At 40.6% G+C, this 14,964-nt stretch overlaps 1 long non-coding RNA gene across 1 annotated transcript in view; it reads right to left on the reverse strand.

The window, feature by feature from the left end:
- LOC141922437 (uncharacterized) overlaps positions 1-14,964 on the reverse strand; it is a 45,672-nt gene that overhangs the window by 8,469 nt on the left and 22,239 nt on the right. The gene's annotated exons all lie outside the window — the stretch shown is intronic.

Here is a 14,964-nt window from a genome sequence, read left to right on the forward strand (position 1 = left end):
ACAGTCATAGTGCATAACCCCAAGTGGGCCAAACTGACATTGCCAGGGCAGATTTAATCCAGACATTTCTAATTTTTCAGTGCTGAACTTCAGAATGTCATTGCTTAATTTAAATTTCATGGATTCAATACCCTTGTGTTTTGAAAATATAGGAATTGAACAAGCAAAAACATCATTGCCTGTGACTGTTCTGATGTCTATGCAGAAGTGGTGGAGGGGTGTTATCTTCTGCGTAACTTGTTATTAGGCATGGGCCGGAAACAAATTTGAACAGAAGGTACTGTTACTTTGCTAAACAGCACAGAACTCAGGACTGCTTAATTTGAGTTTAGGTTCAATAGAGGTGGATGGATTAGATTTCCTCTTGTTCCTTACAACCTAAACATCCTTTTGCTCCTTTTCTTACCTCCTTTCTGGTAACACTTGTGCATACCTTCCTTCCCATTCCTCACTTCCCCATGAGCTTATATCCACCTCCTACTCATTCAGTCACTCCTCACATCTGTGGTCAGTGCTCACGACTTCCCTTCTTTTCTGCTTCTATGACTCACATGTTGCTCCTCCTTACCCAAAATCTGAAGGTTGCCATGTTTCTAAATGTTCTGGCCAGTTCAGTACAGCATGTCCTGGACCCTCATAATTTTTCCCATTTTTTCCCTAATTGTCAGACATACTGATCTGTGCATGCACATTATCTCCACATCCCAAAGTGGCTGTTCTTCTGTGTTGTTAAATATAAGCTCTGCCAAAGCCCCACCACTCGATTCCTCATACCTTTTCCTTCCCCTCTTTTACTGACTTACTGTATGAAAGTAATTTTTCTCCAACTGCATATCCTGTGGACTCCACCAGGAGCAGGGAAGAGCAAAGCTCTCTGCTGTTAGTTTTGGATCCAGAGACCCAGCCAACTCCAGCAAGTAGGAGCAAAATCCTGCTCAAGTGGCAGGGCTGTGTATCTTAGGGGACCTGGTGTATCCGTGCAACCTGATTGACACATAGAAACTCTGACAACCATAACAAGCCTCTAATGAGCATAAATAAACTTTTTTTTCTCCTAGCCACTTAAGAGCTGACCAGTTTTCAAGACCCAGTTTTAAATTGCTGAGGTGTTAAGGAAACAACTGAAAGGTATATTTATTTTTAAGCATTGGCAAACAACGTATTTTCCCTAATCCTCTTCTCAGAAGTGAACATTCACCTGAAACAGAGCCATACAGAAGAAAACTTCTGACCTGAATGTTAAATTCTGGCAAAGCAACACCTGCTGGAAGCAGATTTTGTGAAAGAAAATTTCAAGTCACCTTCATTATAGACGTGGCTTTTTCCAGTGTTCGAGGAAAACGAAATTTCATGCTAAAGAAAGATGCTGTATTAACAACCCTTGAAAAGTTATCTAATTAATTATCAAATATAAGCTGGATTGTTTCCTTTCCCTGGGCTTGGCCTATCAGTATGTGGCATTCCTAACATACTGGTGAGAGTGAATTTCTATCTACCTGAACTTTTAATATCTTAATTTACCAGGATTTATCAGAAAGGTGAAGAGTTCACCTGTTTCACTGATCAAATTAAATTTTCTCACTATAAGTAAGAAATATTAAGTATACAAACTGTAGATCGTGCAACATCCTTCTGAGAATATCCTTCTGGGCATTGGTCACTGCCAGTAAATGTTGATTTCAGACAGGAGAAATTATTTCCATTAAAAGGCAATACAATTAACAACACTTGCCACACAGTGGAGTCTAGGTTACCATGGTATTGCCCTATGCCTAGAATAGGAAATAACGGTGGTATATTAGATTCCATCTCATGGTAATTGCTACTTTTTTACTGACCACCCATGTAGCATTAAAAGTCTCCTGCCCAACTAATTCACCTATTTTAAAGCATATTATGGCTATATTTATTTTCTGTTCCACCTCAAATCCTTAGTGTGCCAAGTACATAATGCTGGGTTTTCAAATACCCCAGAACATATATTTATGATGTGATGAGTAGGAAAGAGGTATTCAAGGTGGAAGAGAAAATTGAAAAAGAAACATTTTGGGGTTATGGGGTTCAGGGGAGTGTCCGAGGTGCCTCTGCACCATGGAAGAAAGATGGGAAAAGACCCAAAGCAAATATGAAATGTGAGAAGATCAATGATGATTTTCTGAGTGCACGGGAATATGCTGGTTGGAGGAGACAGGAAGAATAAAGTCAACAACATAAGAGGTGAAGAAGATGGTGAAATTGTGGCTGACAAGATGATTGAGCTACAAAGAGGGGCTAACTCAGAGCTGGATAGAAAATTTCCTTCCACATCCTTCTCCCACCAGCAAACAAAATGTGCCTCCCCCTGTGGGGAAAGCTAGGGACTGTTGGAAGTGTATGGTGGGAACACGTTTGGGAACAGAAGGAGGTACGTGAATGGAAGTGGTGAGTTGGGAAAGGACAGAAAAAGGAAGAAAAATCAGTGAAACAGGAAGGTGAAAAAGATGGGACAGTGAAAAGCACTTTGGGATACTGGTAGACAGGAAAACAAAATCCAGGTGTCACATTACAGCAGTTAGGGAGGGGCAGTGCTGTCTATACGCAATCAGAGAGGACCTTATATGCACGTGGTTGAATTTTGTACCTGAAATGACCCTGCTTTATTTGTGAGTGACTTCTCCTTAAACATGCTGATGTTCCGGCAGCCAAAGAACTGTGACAAGCTTTCAAAAATAAATACAAGTATATACTAGGTAATTAGTTCCCCTATTATACCCACACACCCCCCCCAAAGAACCCCTCCCCCCCCAAAGACCCCCCCCCCCCCCCCCGAAGAATTATAAATGTTTTCAAGGTTTGGGTTTGTGAATGGTTTATACATTTGCTTCCCCAAAATAATTTTTTTAAGCATGTGCATTGCTCTGAGACACCCTGGTTTGAAGGATGAGTTTCTAGGATGTCTCCTTTTTAGCATCCTAGGTTCTGGTATGTGTGATATCACACAAAGTTATGTTTGGGAATGTCCTTATCAAAGGAGGAACTGCCAGATTATTGTACAGGAGAAAAGAGAATTTTGAAAGCTGCAGTAAAACTTGCCTGATAGTTGAGAGATTCAGGACATATTTTTGAACTTAACATAATTTTCACTTCAGCTTTACAGCTCACCTTTAACACATATCACCTTTTAAAAATATTTCCACAAGCATCATGCGTGTTACCATCAGAGTGTCAGCTTTAACTGTGAATTCACTGTCTTCATTATCTGTTTAAGTTTAGCTGCTTATCACTGAAGAACCACAATGGTGGCCATGTTACAATATGCAGGTGGAGAGGCACATAGGTACACAGAGGGATTCTGATTTAGCAGCAGATTTCTGCAAGTGTTTAGCTTTGCGTGTATGATTGTTGTGCACAGAGCTAAGGCATAAGGTATATTGTGTATATGGTGGGATTTTGCAGGATCAGGCCCACAACCAGTTAAAAGTGATAGACAAATCTAAGTTGGACTCACAGCATTATTTTAATATATCTCTTAGTATTTATAAACAGCAATATGCTGCTGTTACAAAAGCTATTTCATTTAGTGCCATCCTACATTCAGCAATTTAATTATTCTCTTAATTATTGAAACATTCATCATAGTTTTCCAATTGATTCATGAGGGGCTGGCTGCATTTCTTTAACTCATTAATATAGTGACAAGGAAATTGACAGTCCTCTTCCTAACCTCCTATCTCTGAACAGCAATACTGGGAATACAAGACCTTGAGGTTTTTTTTTTTTTTTAATTTTTAAAATTTGTATTATTATCACCAGCAATAACTATAGTCATAAAAGCCTCATTTAGTAGTGAAGGAACAGAACAATATATGAGGAAACCCTAATTATCAATGGTTTCGATAGTAAAATCTGCGAACTAATATCTTCCCGAGACCACATTTTTTATTATGAAATGGGTGATAAAGCAGAGATAATTCTAAATCCAAACACATATTATATGAAATAGATAAACCTGAGATAAAAATTAATAGTGACCTTGCATGCCTGGATATACGAAATATAATCAAGCATATATATCAGTCATGGATGGAAAAGGACAGGGAGATGCCCACAGGTGAAAGATTAATTTACAGAGTTCTAAAATGTGTTCAAATAAAATCTGTGACATCTCTCTTCCCTCCCTTGGCCTGATTTTGAATGATTTTGTTATTGCCAGTCTGCAAAACTACTACCTTAAAACATGTTCCTAACTTGCATTAAAAAGAAAAATTTAATCTTTTTTCTTCTATGTATTTATCTATTTACAGTCTGTTTAAGAAAAGGCACGACTCTCTACGTCTCTATAATTTTTTGGCAACTATCTCTGCTATTTATTTCATTTTTATAGCTTCTAAAATGTTAGGTGATACCATCAGAAACCTCTCTTGTATTCATCAGTTTTCTCTCAGGAGACGTTGTCCAGAGTTTGAAGCATACAAGGTCTTGTCTTAATGCTTATATGAGTACTTCTGCCCTTGGATATTATTCTCATCTTCATGATACTATGCAAATCGACAGCTACTTCCCTGTGTTTCCAGCTAGGACTTCTGAATATAGTTTGAGTAGCTGGAAAATAGCTAAAAAGGGGTGTGAGCATCAAAAATATTAAAGTTCAGCCCTGAACATGTCTTATGTGTGTATATGTATATACGAGTTTGTAGATGTGTGTGCTAGTCATATACTGTAGTTTGAAAAGTGAATCTGTGTAAATCAATGCATTTATTTAGCTCTCTCACCAACTCTCTCCCTGAGTTAACACCCCAGCACACACAATGCTAGCGAAGGTGATTATCTCTGCTAGCATAATTCCTCCGTAACATCTGCTTTCGCCCATAACACTCCACTAATTTTTCCCTCATTTCATTACACATAATTTTCTTTCAACACAATCTACATGTATTAAGTGGTAATGACTTTCCAGTTAAGAGCAAATCGACGCCAAGGGACCCCCCCCTCGATTGCCTGCCGTGCCTGACTCCGGCTATTAAAGATAAATTTGGTGCCTCAGAAAGCTGCAGTAAGCTAATCAATCAATTAAGCGGTTAGGACATACATTATCAAAATTCCACAGTGAGGGGGTGCATGAGAGCATGCTGATATACTTGGTATGATTTTACGAATAAAAAAAGAAAAAAAAATGCAAGGTACTAATGAATACAATTTGAGGTTGAAAGTCAGTATTCAGTGTCTTCTGAAATGAAAACTCTAGCTATTACACACTACCGATAGCAACTTTGTTGTCTATGCTTGTACAATTTCCACTGCAACTTTTATACCTAGTGCAGTTTACTAGTGATACCAGAATGGAGCTGATGACACAGTACAATCTATTTTTAAATTATATGAGGATTCTGGTGCAGAATAAAGGAATGCCATTCACAGTTAAACTGTCTGTTCTGTCCCTAACTTGTCATTGTGTCTCTGGGTACTGCCACAGCCTTAGAACACTGATTAATATTCTGTATTATGTGTGTTGAAAAAAGGTAGTTTAAGGACAGAACAGCAGCCATCACATCCTGTTGTGTCAAGTTTTATCTTCAACATTGCTTAAATATTCATTCTGAGTTTAATTTTGGGGGTTATTTAAAACTAGTAAAATAGATTCTAAAATAAACTGAAAAATGGCTTTGACTTTTTTTGTTTTCTAAAAAGCAGTTCCTAGCGAAGTGATGTCCTTTGCAGGACTGCCTTACAAAACAGCTTCAACCCAACCAGAGAAAGTTAAGTTCACTGATAATCTAGTTACATCTGAGTGCAAGGAAATAGGATAATTTCAGAAGTATACATAATATCACTACCAACCCCTTCATGGCTATTTTTTCTTTATTATCTTTGGCATTGTGTTGTTCTTTGTATGGAAAAATGTCTTAACCAGTTAAAGGCATTTTTTTAAATGAAAAAATATTTTCTCTTGTATTGTGATGAATAGCCTGTATGCAATATTTGGCTAAACGCTAAAGAAATTGCAGCAAAACCCCAAAGACCATAAGAATTATAGAAGCAATCTTTATAGCTCTGCCAAGACTAATACAAACAGGAGAGTTAAATAGAACTTTAGAGCAGGATTCTGAAGAGGACAAAATATGACAAAAATTGTAAAACTTATATTTTTAGAACAATCAGTAAATCTATAAAATATAAACTATAAATGGATCATTACAAGGCTTTGTCAATTACTTTTCCTGTCAGTATTAAGCATTTTGCCTAAAGCTTTGTTATCGTAGTATTGTAGTTATCAGATGAAACGACATGGCAAAACTCCCTGTTTACTTTTCCAGAGTATTTTCCTCACTTTCTGCAAATTACCTTGGAGCACATTCAGTGCATACACTTCTGCTAGTGGAAAGAACCATCACATCATTTTACTGTCTAAATAAATATTTCTTAGCAAAAAAAGAAGCAGGTTGTCAAAGACAAAAAGGGTGGTTTTGTTTTGGTTTAAAGTATAATACAAATAAAGGAGGTAACTCAGTGACTTCTTTCTGATGTGTTTACATAAGGAAAAAAGCCATGAATAAACTCTAAAAAGAGCAGAATAAATGTACATGATACATGCAGAACACTTAATCCGAGCCCTGCATGTAAAATACAATTACAGAGAGTTAATAATGGCAAATAGAGTGAAATAGAAAAGCTATCCACAGAGACTATACAAGTGCATCCTTCAAAAAACCCCAAACCCAGCATGTTTCAATAATATGATGCCTCCCTTTCCTTAGTGGCATTCTTCATTGACTAGGCTGATAATGAAAAGGTGTCAGGGAGATTCACAGTTTAGAGTTGTATTTTCTTCCTTTCTTTTGTGCTGTTTCTTCCCATTTATGGCTGTTTTCCTGCCTTTGCTCTGTACGGAGTGTATGAAACATTTCAGAACTATGTTTTCTTGTGAGTTGTAGGGCTGAATTTGACTTTATTATCATTACTAAGAGCATGCAAGTTTAAGTTTATTTGGTTGGAAAAGATACAATGATATTGTTCTTCCTGATATAGAAACAGCTATATTTGCTTTTATAGGATTTTTAGTGCAGGCTTCTTCATCTGTCCTGGATTTGATAGCTACTCAATCAGCTGGAATTTTTTTTTTGTTTCCATTTCTTACCCGTTCTCTTTTTGGAAAAAATTATTCTGATTTATCTAAAAGCACATCAAAACATCTTTATCTGTTCATACAGAGTGAGAAATTCCTTCAGATTGGGGGGGGGGGGGGGAAGGGGGGGGGGGGGGGGGGAGGGAGAGGAGGGAAGAGAGGCAAACAATAAAAAAAGCTTAGACCAAACCAGTTTGCCTTCTTCTTTTGTGCAGTGCATGTAATGACTGAACTTTTGACTTTCAAGTTTTTCTCTGGTGCAGTACTGTGGAAAAAGAAACAAATAAACAAACAAAAAAAAGAACCCCTTGGTGCAAAGACCAGTCTAAGGCAATACCTGGTGAGGAGATTTTTTTTTTTCAGTTGTTGTTGTTTACTTGAAGCAGATAAAACACCCACCTTAAACCCGCCCTCTATTCAGTTCAGCAGCACCTCCATACTCCAATAAACCGTTTTCATTCCATCTGGCGTGCGTTTGCTCTGAAGACATTTTCCTGTCAATCTCTCCTGCCACATTAAAAATCTGTCATTACTATTGCATTGCCGCCTGGCTCCTGAGATTTGTCTGACTGCTTTATTGCTCCTCTCATTTTTTTTTTTTCTGCTACAGCCGAGAAGCAGAAATAAAGGTTTGTTGTTGAAACATGGCCGCAAGGAAAGTAGGAGGCACACATCTGTCAAGGTATTACCTTTCTTCAACCAGGGATTAAGGTGTTTTACTGCTCTCGCTACTGAGCAGTCACACTGAATAAATTTTCTCAGTAGAACATAAAAATGAACTCATACATTTTGAACTGGGTTTCATTCTTTCAAGCCAACCCATATAATTATGCAATGGCATCAGTGTTCAGGGGGAAAAAGAAAAGTCAGAAAGGTTTGTGTGCACCCCCCTTCTCTCTCCTGCACCACCCTTCACATTTACATTATTTAAATGATTATTAGGAGTGCAAGACTGAGGCAATCAGTATTGGGGAGAGAAATGTTTTTTTACTTGTCCTTGTTGCTGTTACTGGATCCCTTGCAAGGTCAGATGGGGTACAGGGCTTTACTCCCCATGTTTTGTCTCTGTGCTCACGAAATACGCCTGGCTGTGAATACTCACTGTTAATTCTCATTGAAGCATGTCTGTAGATTTGTGATTTCTAAAACATTGTCTTTTGAAAGAAACTGGCAGTATTATCTGTCATGTGCCCTTCCTATTTCTACTGCAGACATTTACTTTACAGTCTCAGTGATACAAATGAAAACAGTTTAAAAATTAAATATAACCAATGGAAGTGGTTGTTACACCAAGACAGAGCATGACAGACCATCCTCCACAGTCCTCTGCTGGACACTTGTCCATCATCATCTCAGTCCAGTTATATGAAGTCAGACATCTAAAACAGAAAGGTTATCTCACAGAATAATCATTAGGTGTAGGCAAATGAAGGATCTAGTCAAATATGTTTGTGAAAGGGGAAAATATAAGGTGCTTTATGGTGGTGTTTTTTTTTTTTTTTTCTGAAAAAGAGTATTGAAGCTTTTAAATCTGAGAAGACCACAAGACAGAAGGACTAATCTGAGTGCAGGAACCATAAACCTCTCCAAACTTTAAGGAAAAAGTAGTTAAGAAATTACTGCATAGAGTCAGAAATCACAACTCCATCTATATAAAGGCATCTATTGCTCCATACGTCCTGGTAGCTCTGCAGTGTGTCCCCACCGTCAGTTTGACTTGCTCTCTGTTTTGCCCTAGGGTCCCTGCCTCCTAATGCCCACAGTGCTTCCTCTCAGGCTCCCCTTTGGAATGAGACAAATACCTCTCACCAGAGATGCTAACTTGTGTCATTGTTGACTGACATATTTATTTAGCAGTAAGGTAACTCAGTTCAACAGAGCAATATTAGGACCTGCAGTTCTACTGAAAAACTGCTGCTTGAACAAAAGCAAATGAGCTATCCTGCAGGTCAGCAGATAATCTGTGACTCACTTATTCTTCAGAGCATCCCAAGAAGGTCATAAATCACGGGGTTATTGGTTCAGTACTGTATTCCCACAGCCTCTACTTTCTGCTGGCTATAGGCTATTTTCTACCCATTTCAACCCAGTGAAGACACGAGGAAAAGTGAGCATTGTGAAATCTTACACTCCTCTCCCTGGTCCCACCTCCTTCCCAGAGCTAAGTTTCATGGCTGAATTTACAGCTTTCTTATGCCAGGACAGCACCTGTGAATGCGTCAGGCTGGATTGGGAGGCAAAGCTCCATCCCAAACTATTTCCAGGTTTTAATTCCTCAGGGGAAGGGACCATCTTCTTGTTCTGTGTTAGTATAACACCTCGCATAACAGGGAATTTAGGGTTGTTACGTAGTGCTTCAGTGCAAATGATAAATAATAATGTGCCTGTGGAAATATAGTTCTGTCAGATGCTTTTTTTATGGCATTCCTCAATGTGTCTCTCTGGTTTAAACTGTATTCACAAGTAGTTGGGCCATAGGAGTAAATATGTAGAGCGAAGCAATTGCTGCTGAGGACCCTATGTCCACATTGTATGTCTTTTGGGGAGTTACCTCAAACTAATTCTAGTCTGGTCCCATGGACTGGATGCCCATTAGCAACAGTATTAATTTCATCTGAAAGAAACCCAGTCTGTGCTCCCTGAGCCCACTCTGCAGCGTAAGCCACAGTACTCGCAAAACACCGGTGTCACTGCAGCTGATGTCTTCTCTTGAAGCCCTCATGTTTGCTGGATCCTGCGTGTGACTGATGCTTCTCCATGTGCCTCAAAGACAGAGTGCTCTTTGGAGGTACAGAGAAGCAGTGCATTAACCTGCTACACCAGGTGAATTCTGCAATGCTTATTTAGTAGAACACAAACCATTTGCAGATAATCAACCAAAAAAGAGGGAGAAAGAAAGAGAGAAAAAGATAAATATATATCCATTCTAATTATTTTCCCTTATTTTTTTTTTACACAAAAGCACTCTCAGTGATTTTCTCTGATACAGCTCTCAGGGAACCTGAAGCTTGTAACAGTGTTACACTTGACTGTAAATTCAGATTATTTGCACAGGTCTGGGGTTTTTTGGTGGTTTCTCAAAACCAAGTTTCAATGTTTTCCTCCAGATATGTGTTTGCTGGTGATGGCCCTTTACCTACTGACTCCTCCTCTTCCAGCATACATAGTTCAGAGTTAAAACACTGTCAGTAGTTGTAGTTTCATTTGCAAAGCCTGTCTGAAGTGGGCAACTGCTTTATAACTTGGGGTGTGTTTAAATTACATATCAGGATCCAGATCAAAGCAGTCAAATGGCCTCTTGCCAAGATACTTTAAAAAGCAGTTCATATTTGTAGGAGACAACCATAAGGGACCGAATTTTCAGAAAATGTGAAGCTACTGACAGTCCTTTTGGGAACCTCAGAGTTCTTTTTTCTCTTAAACAAAAAGCTGTGGCCCCTATTTTTATTTAAACAAGAATTCAAATAAGAATAGTTAAAAGTAAAGGGAACTCCATATCTCAGTCTTCATTAAACTGACCACTTGACTTTAATTACCCAGGAAAAACATGACAATATTTTCCCATGGATGAGGAATCTTCACATCCACAGCTTGAAGCTTGAATTTAAATATGCATAACTTCTGGTCCACACAGAGGGATATGGTTGATAAGTATCTGAGATGAGGATTTGGGCAGTACAGTTTGATCTGGTTCTTGGGGTTATCTGTCTAACCATGACTGCATCTTATCCAGTCAGGCAGCAGTTATCAAAGCCTTACGTGCAGTCCCAGTGGAACAAGTCCACTGCATGTGTTATCTTCATTCTGGGACCAACTCCAGATACACAGGGCTTTAATGAGTCAACGAATTGTCCTGCCCACAACTCATTAATTAATACCTCCTCACAAAAAAAATTAAGCTGCCCTCACATGATAATTTTAGCCTCCGTACTCTCATCCCAATTAGCACAGAGCCACTCCCTGCTCTGTGCATTTAGGTCATCCCGTCTTCACCTGTTTTTATTCTCCTGGTATCAGTAAAATTGTTAGATCCACCTCAGGTATATATAATTAATGAAGGGACCTTTCTCTCAGTAAAACTAAACATATTCATCTTCTTCCTACCCAGTAGGAATGTGGAATTCACTTATCCCACTCTCATACCTGTCCCTATCATGCCTCTCCACAGAGCAATGTCAGCTAGTGCCAGCTACCCAAGGACAGATACTGCTTTTAGTGAGGGAAGAACAGAGGGAGTCTGTTCAACCAGTAAATTTTGAAGGAAAGAAAGGGCATAGTGTTTCCAGTGCCAAGGCTTGGATTCATTATTTTTGCTGATAAAAGTATCTTAGCCTGTTCTTTTCTCATATCACCTGTTTCTGAGAAAGAGCATGTTAGCTTCTGCATAGGATGTCCAACACCTGAACCAGAACTAGAGTGAGGAAATATCATCTCCTCCAGTTCCATCAACTGAGCCTTTTAACGTAGATACTGCTTTATCATGCTTAGGCAGATACAGATTTATCGAGGGAGTTCCCATTCCCATTAGCTAAAGCCAACATGATACCTGCTCCCATGCTCGGTCACAGGTCTGTTATGATGGCAGCTGTACCCATTACTTGAATGCAGCAGGACAGACAAAAGATGTTAGAGAAAGGAAAGTCATCCACTGATCAGCAGTGAGCTTTGAGAGAGACATTTTCTACTGTGGGCCTCCTACATGAAGTACAGCCCACTGTACAGCATCTGTGCACATTCATTCCCTGCCTGTGGAGCCAGAGAGGGCAGCACATCCTCTGCCCATTGTCTCCCTGGTACTGTGGTCACTGGCTATAGAAGTGCCCAGCAGCAGAAGAGGTAGAACAGGTGCAGTGATGTGTACTTGGGGAACCCACATGGGAGCACTCCCAACGAGAGTACTGCTCACGTTCTTACAGTTATTCACATGTTGAAGCATCTTCTCTGTCACAGTCTCTCATCTCTCCACTGCCAGGGAGGAAGTACCATGAATGATTGATGCAGAGAGCTGCGTGCAGCTCTCTCCCAGATCTGTTCACTTCTACAGAGCATGCACCTGCGGTTTGCCTTGTCTTTTCTGTCTCACTCTGCCCTTCTTCCCTCTGCATTGCTTCTAGGCAGGGGGTGATGGTCTGAGGAGGCAGATCTTTCTCCCCAGGGAGAATTTGCACTGCTGATGCACAGATCTCAGTGCTGTACATCAGAAAGCTACTGCATGCTACATTGCAAGCATGGTGGCAGACATCTAGAAGCATCTTCCAAGGTCTGCAGTTTATAATTCTTTTCCCCAATATTAATCAAAAAAGATATCACTATTCTTCATTGATCAAAAACTATAGCCAAATGCTGGGTTCTGCACTTCGGCCACAACCACCCCCAGCAGCGCTACAGGCTTGGGGAGGAGTGGCTGGAGAGCTGCCAGTCAGAGAGGGACCTGGGGGTGTTGATTGACAGCCGGCTGAACATGAGCCAGCAGTGTGCCCAGGTGGCCAAGAAGGCCAATGGCATCCTGGCTTGTATCAGAAATAGCGTGGCCAGCAGGGACAGGGAAGTGATCCTGTCCCTGTACTCGGCACTGGTGAGGCCGCACCTCAAGTACTGTGTTCAGTTTTGGGCCCCTCACTACAAAAAGGACATTGAATTACTCGAGCGTGTCCAGAGAAGGGCAACGAAGCTGGTGCAGACTCTGGAGCACATGTCGTACGAGGAGCGGCTGAGGGAACTGGGGTTGTTTAGTTTGGAGAAGAGGAGGCTGAGGGGAGACCTCATCGCCCTCTACAACTGAAAGGAGGTTGCAGAGAACTGGGGATGAGCCTCTTTAACCAAGTAATAAGTGATAGGACAAGAGGTAATGGCCTCAAGTTGCGCCAGGGAAGGTTTAGACTAGATATTAGGAAGCATTTCTTTACAGAACGGGTTGTTAGGCGTTGGAATGGGCTGCCCAGGGAGGTGGTGGAGTCCCCATCCCTGGAGGTGTTTAAGATTCAGGTTGACATAGTGCTGAGGGATACGGTGTAGTTGGGAACTGTCAGTGTTAGGTTAATGGTTGGACTGGATGATCCTCAAGGTCTTTTCCAACCTAGATGATTCGGTGATTCTGTGGGTTTGGGCAATTAACTTTCTAAAGAATTCCAATCAAAATTGGATATTTTTCATCATACATTCCCCCTCCCCTGGCCTAGTTTTTGCTCCCCACATGACAAGTGCTGTCTCCCTGATTTGTGAATATTGGTTCACAAATTAATATGAAAAAGCTAAAACTGCTCCAATCTTACCTGGCCCTGTATGTAACCAGGAGGTGTTGGGAAGGGCAAGAGAGGACAGGGAGGTATTCTCTCTTTAAATCTGTCCTGCACCCCTCGGATACCACTGCCAACATGTGTTATAACAACCTCTACAACAGACTGTGCTGCAGGTAGCCTTCAGGTTGTGTTTCTTTTTGCAAGCCACAGAACACTTTCAAGTCAGGCCTGTGTCAGGCTGTTTGAGCACCTCTCAGGATGCCTTCAGTATTGTCTGTAGGTGGGCACTGTGTTGCACTGTTCTCATATGCTTATGGATTGCTATACAGGATCTGCAAGGATAGAATGGTTTCCTCTTCAGAAAACAAGTGTGAAGTGTAAAAGCCCTACTGGCCACCCTGATCTCCATGCCTGTGCGTGATGACAGCAACGAGTTTTAATATGAAACATAAGAGCTCTCAGCCCAGAACAGAGTGGTGAAGTGTCTGCCCTTCTGTCTCAGCTCAGGCTGAAATCAGCCTGGACACCCTGAGGTCAGCTTACCCAGGGAAATGAGCGCGACACTGTGACATTTCCCTCCAGAGGGTGACTGTAGCACCTCAAGAGGCACCAGGGCTCAGTGGTTGTTTATCCATACTCTGTGATGCTGTGTCCTGCAGGGCATATTAAAGTCCATGAAATAATGATGAAGCAGAGGGGTAATTAAAAGCCATGGTGACATTGATCTGCTGAAATTTCAGAGGGAGCTTGGGGCACACAGGGAAACTATCCATCTTACCTCACGCAGGGCCAGCTTGATTGGCCTACTGAGTATTACAGATGGCGAGGCTCCTCACCTGTGGCCGGGAGGGCTCCCAGTGCAGCAGCCCTACCCGCTTCACATGGCTGCAAAACAGGAGGATGGGGAGGCAGTGGTCACAGCTGCCACAGTCTGTCCTTGCAGAGCTGCAGAGAAATCATTTAAAGATACAGGTGTGCTTTCCAGTCCCCATTCTTTTATCTGCAAATAGTAAACCCCATACTTTTACATAAGGACAGTTTTCCCTGCTAAGAATCATTAGGCTTTTGGACTTCTTTGCTGTACGAACTTGGTTACTATTTAGCATTGATTCACAACTAATTCTTTTGGTTTCATTGACTTTTCCTTAGTTTATTTTCGTAATTCTAAAAACTCCAAGGGACATTCCACATCAGCCTCTACCTCTACATGGTTTCTCATTTCATTTTCTAATTTGCCAAGGCTAAATAAAATTTAACTTGAGGTCGATTACTTTCCCTCAGATAACAGGCTCTCTTTCTTCAATTTGGACTTTGAGTACTTGGGATCATTTCTCAACCTGTAGCTTAAAGATTACTGGTTTCAAACTACTTCAGAAGCTGCCTTTATGTCAGAGAAGTGAGAAGTACAGAGCTCACTAAGATAACAGTGATGCCATAGCTTTCTTTGGTAGCTGGCATCTTCTGTACATCATTATATAATCACAGATTTTTACATTCTTTTTATAAATCTCAGCCTATTTTTTATTCTTTGCTTCCTCCCACTTCATTTGCTACTGACGGCTGCTGCTAAAGTTCCCTTACCTCTCTCGGAAAGGAAGTAGGTTAAGAACAAAAAGAAGAACT

The sequence above is a fragment of the Strix aluco genome, chromosome 4, assembly GCF_031877795.1.
Source record: "Strix aluco isolate bStrAlu1 chromosome 4, bStrAlu1.hap1, whole genome shotgun sequence".
NCBI classification, from domain to species: Eukaryota; Metazoa; Chordata; class Aves; order Strigiformes; family Strigidae; genus Strix; species Strix aluco.